The sequence below is a fragment of the Mauremys reevesii genome, linkage group 5 (assembly GCF_016161935.1).
Source record: "Mauremys reevesii isolate NIE-2019 linkage group 5, ASM1616193v1, whole genome shotgun sequence".
NCBI classification, from domain to species: domain Eukaryota; kingdom Metazoa; phylum Chordata; order Testudines; family Geoemydidae; genus Mauremys; species Mauremys reevesii.
Genome location: NC_052627.1, coordinates 7170446 through 7176387, shown reverse-complemented (window position 1 = coordinate 7176387; position 5942 = coordinate 7170446). Strand labels below are relative to the sequence as shown.

Genomic DNA, 5942 nt, shown 5'->3' with positions numbered 1-5942 from the left:
TTAGAACCCCTGCATTAGTGTATAGCTACACTGCAACTGAAAACCTGTAGCTGGCCCTTGGCCAGCTTACTTGGCCTCAGGATAAGGAGCTGTTTAACTGCTGCATAGTCTGGACTGTAGGACTTGGAGGGTCCAAAGCTCAGGCAGCAGCCTGAATATCTAATCTGCATAGACTACTCAGAGGCAAATTGGAGTTTTCCTGCTTTGCTGGTGTGTTCCCCCCTTTCAGGAAGTCTCAATAAATTTCCCAATCAGATAACAGCATAATAACCTACCATACACCCCTCAAACACAGCCGCCCAAGAGGTGGAATTGAACCACTCTGTTGCTAGACAGCTACAGGTTTGAAGCCTGCACCCCAGACCACTGAGGATCACCTGGGCAAAGAAAAAAGGTAATACCTAAATATATAAAGCACCTCATAGATGAATTCTTCACAGTGAGGGTTATGTAACACATTGGGGGTGGGGGGAACTGCCTCTGTTTCTGAGTGTAATGTGGCCAGTTGGTTTCATCTTTCTAAAAGAGGTTTATTTTCTCCTATGAGGACTTAGCAGACTGGCTGGCTGAATAAGGAAAACATAAGCTCTCATTTGCATCCAGCGCAGATACAAAGGATCCTGGGAGACTGATCAGCTGCCACACTGTATCCTTATCCAGAATTACAGGGCTTGATATAGTACCTTGGGGAAGACATCAGTGCAGTTTTTCAAAATGGGATGTTGCAGATTTAAAGGGGCCAGTCATTGCCAAAATGTTTTGAGATCACATTTCCACACAGAGAACCCTTTCTCGATTAATGGCTTCTCCAGCCCTCTGCAACAAGCCAGAGGGGGCCACTGTGACCACTTCTTAAAGGCTCCGTGTTCTATTCTATCCTATATGTTTCCCTTCAGGCTGGGGTGCAGGTGACTTTGTATGTTCCTTTTCACAGAGAAAGCATCTCAACAAGGAGGAAAGAATTAACAGCCACAAAGCATGACAGCTTGGCTCCTCAGAAATGCCCAGGAAGAGATGAAATGCCTTATCTAGGTTACAGAAGAAACCTGTGCCAACAGCAGGTGTCACACTAAGATGTCCTATTCCATTGCTTTAGCATAGACAACAGCCTTCCTCTTGGCTGGAAGCTTTATAAGGAAAGAGCATGACAATTGTCATCTAAGCACTGAACCCCTGCTAGTCAGAGCTGAGCTTAGAAACTGTGACAGCTTGAACTCAAGAGGCAGGTTTTGCAGAGACAGACATCAAATACATATAGTCTACTGAGGACTAGTGATTGAGTCAGAGTGACCACACTTGACAGCAAAAAAACAGGGGCTTTAACCCTGCTGCTGTTGTCACTGTCTATCTTTCTGGCAGAAGAGTTCCTAGATTCATAGATTTTGAAGGCCCAATGGGACCATTGAGATTGTCTAATCAAAGCTTTTGTATCCTGGGAACAGCACTGGTTTCCCCCACAAAAAATCTCCCAAGTTCCAAGGAGGCAGAGCAAAATGAAGGGGCCGCCAGCCCTGACTTGCAAAGATGATGTGGAACAAACTCAGAGCCTTGTGGATTGGGCACAGAAGGGAACACCTAACGCACGCTAAGCAGCTCACACTTCTAATCTGGGATTTCCACCTGGATCCCTCAAAAGGATGATCCTGTGGCAAACCAAAGTCACGCTGGGACGAGATTTCCTCTGCCTTGAACTAGAAGACAATGGCCGACAGGACAGGACATGCTCTGTCTATGCTCTCAGTTCACAAAGAATAATGTTTTCCCTATCTCTCAGTGTGATTCAAAATGCTACACTGTTTGTTGACTAATCTACAGGCTGCTGTGTCCTGTTCAATGCTCCAAGCATCAGTTTCTTCCCATCAATGAAGGACCCAACAGGACTCCCTTCCCACTGAGTTAAGGAGATTTTAGAGTTCTCCCCTTAAGAATGAAAATGCTTCCTAATGGGTGGGGAGGACAAGCTCAAAGAAAGACTGGCCATCACCACAACTGCCTCCAAGAGGTGGAATTGAACCACTCTGGTATTAGACAGCTAGAGGTTTAAAGCCTATACCCCAAACCACTTAGGAACACATAGGTAACAAACTAGACCCTGCACAAAACTATCTAAAGGACAGCAGAGACACACTCTGCACTGAGGGCTATGTGACCCAGGTAAGAAGGGAGTGCTCTGCCACTTTGCTGTGTGTATAATTGCCAGTTGGTATCATCTCTCCAAAGCAAGTTTCTATGGGAGAACAAAAGAGGAGAGTGGAAAGGTCAGCTTATTGAGGAAAGGGTAGAGTATCATTTGCACCATGCGTGATGATAATGGAGATATTGAAAACTCTGCCATACTTCCCCCTTATCAAACACCAAACTGTCTGGCTCAGTAGCTTCAGTCAGAGATCAGGGCAGTTTTGCATTGTCAAAAGAGTGGTACACTGCAGATTTAATAGGGCCAAGAACTGATAGCTGTTTCTCAGAGAACAATTCCCCAGCTGGCCAGAAATGAAAACAAAAACAAACAAACAAAAAAAAAACCCTAAACTAATTAGAATAGTGTAAAATGGATTCTCCGTTCTCTAGCAGAAAATGTGCTTTGTGAGTTGATCTGGTCTGAAAACTGATGTTCCATCCTGCAATATGCAAAGCATGCTGTCACATAGTTCAGTAATTAGGCCACTCTCCTGCAGCTGCAACATAGAAAAGACCCAAGTTGAATGGTTTCCTCCCAGCAGGTAGAAGGGTCCATTCAACCTGGGCCTTCCCAACTTCCAGCTGAGTGCCCCAACCTTGGACTAATGCTTAAAGATAGGCAGCACCACCACCAGACCCAAGACAAACAGTTCTTCAGAACTGCCAGGGAACCAAAAAAATCCCAATTACCTGCCTAACTCTACTCGAGTCCTGCTCTACTCCTGAAGCGACAAGGTTGCTTTCCCATGCTAACAGTCATCTAGGAAGAAAACCCATACAGTTTCTGGTAAGGGTTTCCTAAGGTTACTCCTGAAAAGATTTCTTGTGTGCCAGTGTCAAGCCAAGAGAAGGATCCCTCCACCTCAGAGTCAAATAATCTGGACCAATGGCAGATACGACAACTCACCTTCAGTCTGCCGGGGCATTGAATGTGTTGTTTAATAACCCTCAAAGATGCATGAAATTCGACACTGTGCTTTACTGCCTGCTCTACAAATTTTCTCTTCGGATGCACAATAATCATCTTTATATACACGCTCACACACAGGATTGTTTCATTTCCCATCCCAATAGGGGGCAGTTGATTGTGGAATGTTACACTTACTAGAGCAGGGGTGGCCAACCTGAGCCTGAGAAGGAGCCAGAATTTACCAAAGTACATTGCCAAAGAGCCACAGTAATACATCAGCAGCCCCCCCAGCAGCCTCCCAACCGCCCCAAGAACCTCATAGACTCATAGAAAATCAGGGTTGGAAGGGACCTCAGGAGGTATCTAGTCCAACTAACTGCTCAAAGCAGGACCAATTCCCAACTAAATCATCCCAGACAGGGCTTTGTCAAGCCTGACCTTAAAAACCTCTAAGAAAGGAGATTCCACCACCTCCCTAGATAACCCATTCCAGTGCTTCACTATCCTCCGAGTGAAAAAGTTTTTTTTCCTAATATCCAACCTACACCTCCCACACTGCAACTTGAGACCATTACTCCTTGTTCTGTCATCTGCCACCACTGAGAACAGTCTAGATCCATCCTCTTTTGAACCCCCTTACAGGTAATTGGAAGCAGCTGTCAAATCCCCCCTCATTCTTCTCTTCTGCAGGCTAAACAATCCCAGTTCCCTCAGCCTCTCCTCATAAGTCATGTACTCCAGCCCCCTAATCATTTTTGTTGCCTTCCGCTGGACTCTTTCCAATTTTTCTACATCCTTCGTGTAGTGTGGGGCCCAAAACTGGACACAGTACTCCAGATGAGGTCTCACCAATGTCGAATAGAGGGGAATGACCACGTCCCTTGATCTGCTGGCAATGCCCCTACTTATACAGCCCCAAATGCCATTAGCCTTCTTGGCAACAAGGGCACACTGTTGACTCATATCCAGCTTCTCATCCACTGTAACCCCTAGGTTCTTTTCTGCAGAACTGCTGCCTAGCCCCTCGGTCCTTAGTCTGTAGCAGCTCCTGCCTGCCAGCAGCCCTGCCGATCAGCACCTCCCCCTCCCTCCCTGTGCCTCCTGTCTGCCATGATCAGCTGTTTCACAGTATACAGGAGGCTCTGGGGTGGAGAGGGGAGGAGAAAGGGTGCAGCAGGCTCAGGGGAGGGGGCCTTGGGGTAAGGGGAGGAGTGGGGGCAGGGCCTGGGATTGAGCAGTGGAAAGGTGGCACCTGTAGCTCCAGCCCTGGAGTCAGCACCTATGCAAGGAGCTGCATATTAACTTCTGAAGAGCTGCATGTGGCTCCGGAGCCACAGGTTGGCCACCTCTGTCCTAGAGAAAGAGTTTAGAACAGAACAAAGGAACTGCAGGTAGTACAAGTGGACCCTCAGGAGGGGGAATTGAACCACTCTGTTGCTAGACAGCTACAGGTGTGAAGCCTGCACCCCGGACCACTCAGGGTCCCCAAGACAAGGAAGCACAGCCCACCCTGACCTATAAAAAGCACTGATAACCATCGCTATCTACAGGGAGGGTCATGCAAGCCTTGTGGAAAGAAACTATCCTGCACCTGCGCTGATTGTATATCTCACAGTTGGACTCACCCCTTGAAAACAGGTTTCCTTTCTCCTATGAGGAAAAAGTAGAAGGGTTGTCTAACTGTGGAACAAGTAGGCACTTGTTTCTCTAAAGCCAAGTGACAAAGGATCTGGGGATACTGCACAACGTCCATGCTCTCCCCTATTCCTATATTAAACTGTGTGATAACTGTGTGGCTAGAGTCAGAGCTGAGTGCAGATTTTACAATGTGGCAACATTACAGTTTAATACTGTCCGGGAGCTAATTCTCATGCACAGCACTGTTCAAATTGGTCAGAAAAGCCTGATATTAAACCAGTGATGAATGGGATAAAATGGCTTCTTCATTCATTACCCTGCAATTAGCAGGAAAAAAAATGTTTCGTGAGCCCTTATTAAAGGCCTTGTGTCGAATTGTTTATTGAAATACAAATAGGTGCCCTTCATTGTAGCATGTGACTTCTTTACAATGATTACAGAATTTATCATCATATGATCCATCTGTAGTGGGAAAATATTAGAATATCCCTTTTAGAGAGAAGGGATACAGACTCCGACCGATTAAAAACTTGCATTGATTACAGATGCAACTTGTTCCGCTGACAGATGTCAAGCAAAGAGATCCCATTCCACTACCTTGGGAAAAGCACCAGTTCTTCCCTCGGCTGAAAGCTTTGCTAGAAAAATATCTTCTTAATGGCTGCCATCACACTTACTGAGATAACTAGACCTACAAGTTACCCAAATTGTCAGCTCAACTGTAGAAAGCAATTGAAAGTTTAGACAGTGTCACAATAACCGTTAATAATAAATGTTGAAGGGAAAAGGTGAAAAGGGGAGATAGACAGCCTGCATGAGTCCAGACAAAAAGGCCTCCTGATATAACTTAAGGACTGTGTTAAGATCATGGCTGGGAAACAAGAAAAGTGTGGAACTAAAAAAATGGACCAAAAATGTGCAGAAATTAGGCCGAACCAATGAACAAAATAATGAGGGGATGGGCTATTCCACCCATCACCCCTTTGAGGGCTTCTTAAAGAAAGAAAGAAAGAAAGAAAGACTTGGTAGTGGGAGGTGATATGGATGGATGAAGGAAGAAGCTGTCTGTCAACCACCACTGCAGGAAGCTTTACAATCATGGCTGCCACCATTGCTGTCTCCTGGGATCCAGCGTGACACCATTGTCCTTTCCTTGTGCTAATCCTGAGAAATGTCCTGACCAGACTGGGCCAGAGAGAGGGAGGGAGATGACATC

The 5942-nt window shown here is 46.0% G+C and overlaps 2 non-coding genes across 2 annotated transcripts; both read right to left on the bottom strand.

The window, feature by feature from the left end:
- Window positions 1-296: 296 nt before the first annotated feature.
- Window positions 297-383, bottom strand: TRNASTOP-UCA. Its single transcript has one exon. It is a non-coding gene; the product is annotated as a tRNA-Sec (tRNA).
- Window positions 384-4493: 4110 nt separating this feature from the next.
- On the bottom strand, window positions 4494-4579 carry TRNASTOP-UCA. The gene has a single exon. It is a non-coding gene; the product is annotated as a tRNA-Sec (tRNA).
- Window positions 4580-5942: the final 1363 nt, after the last annotated feature.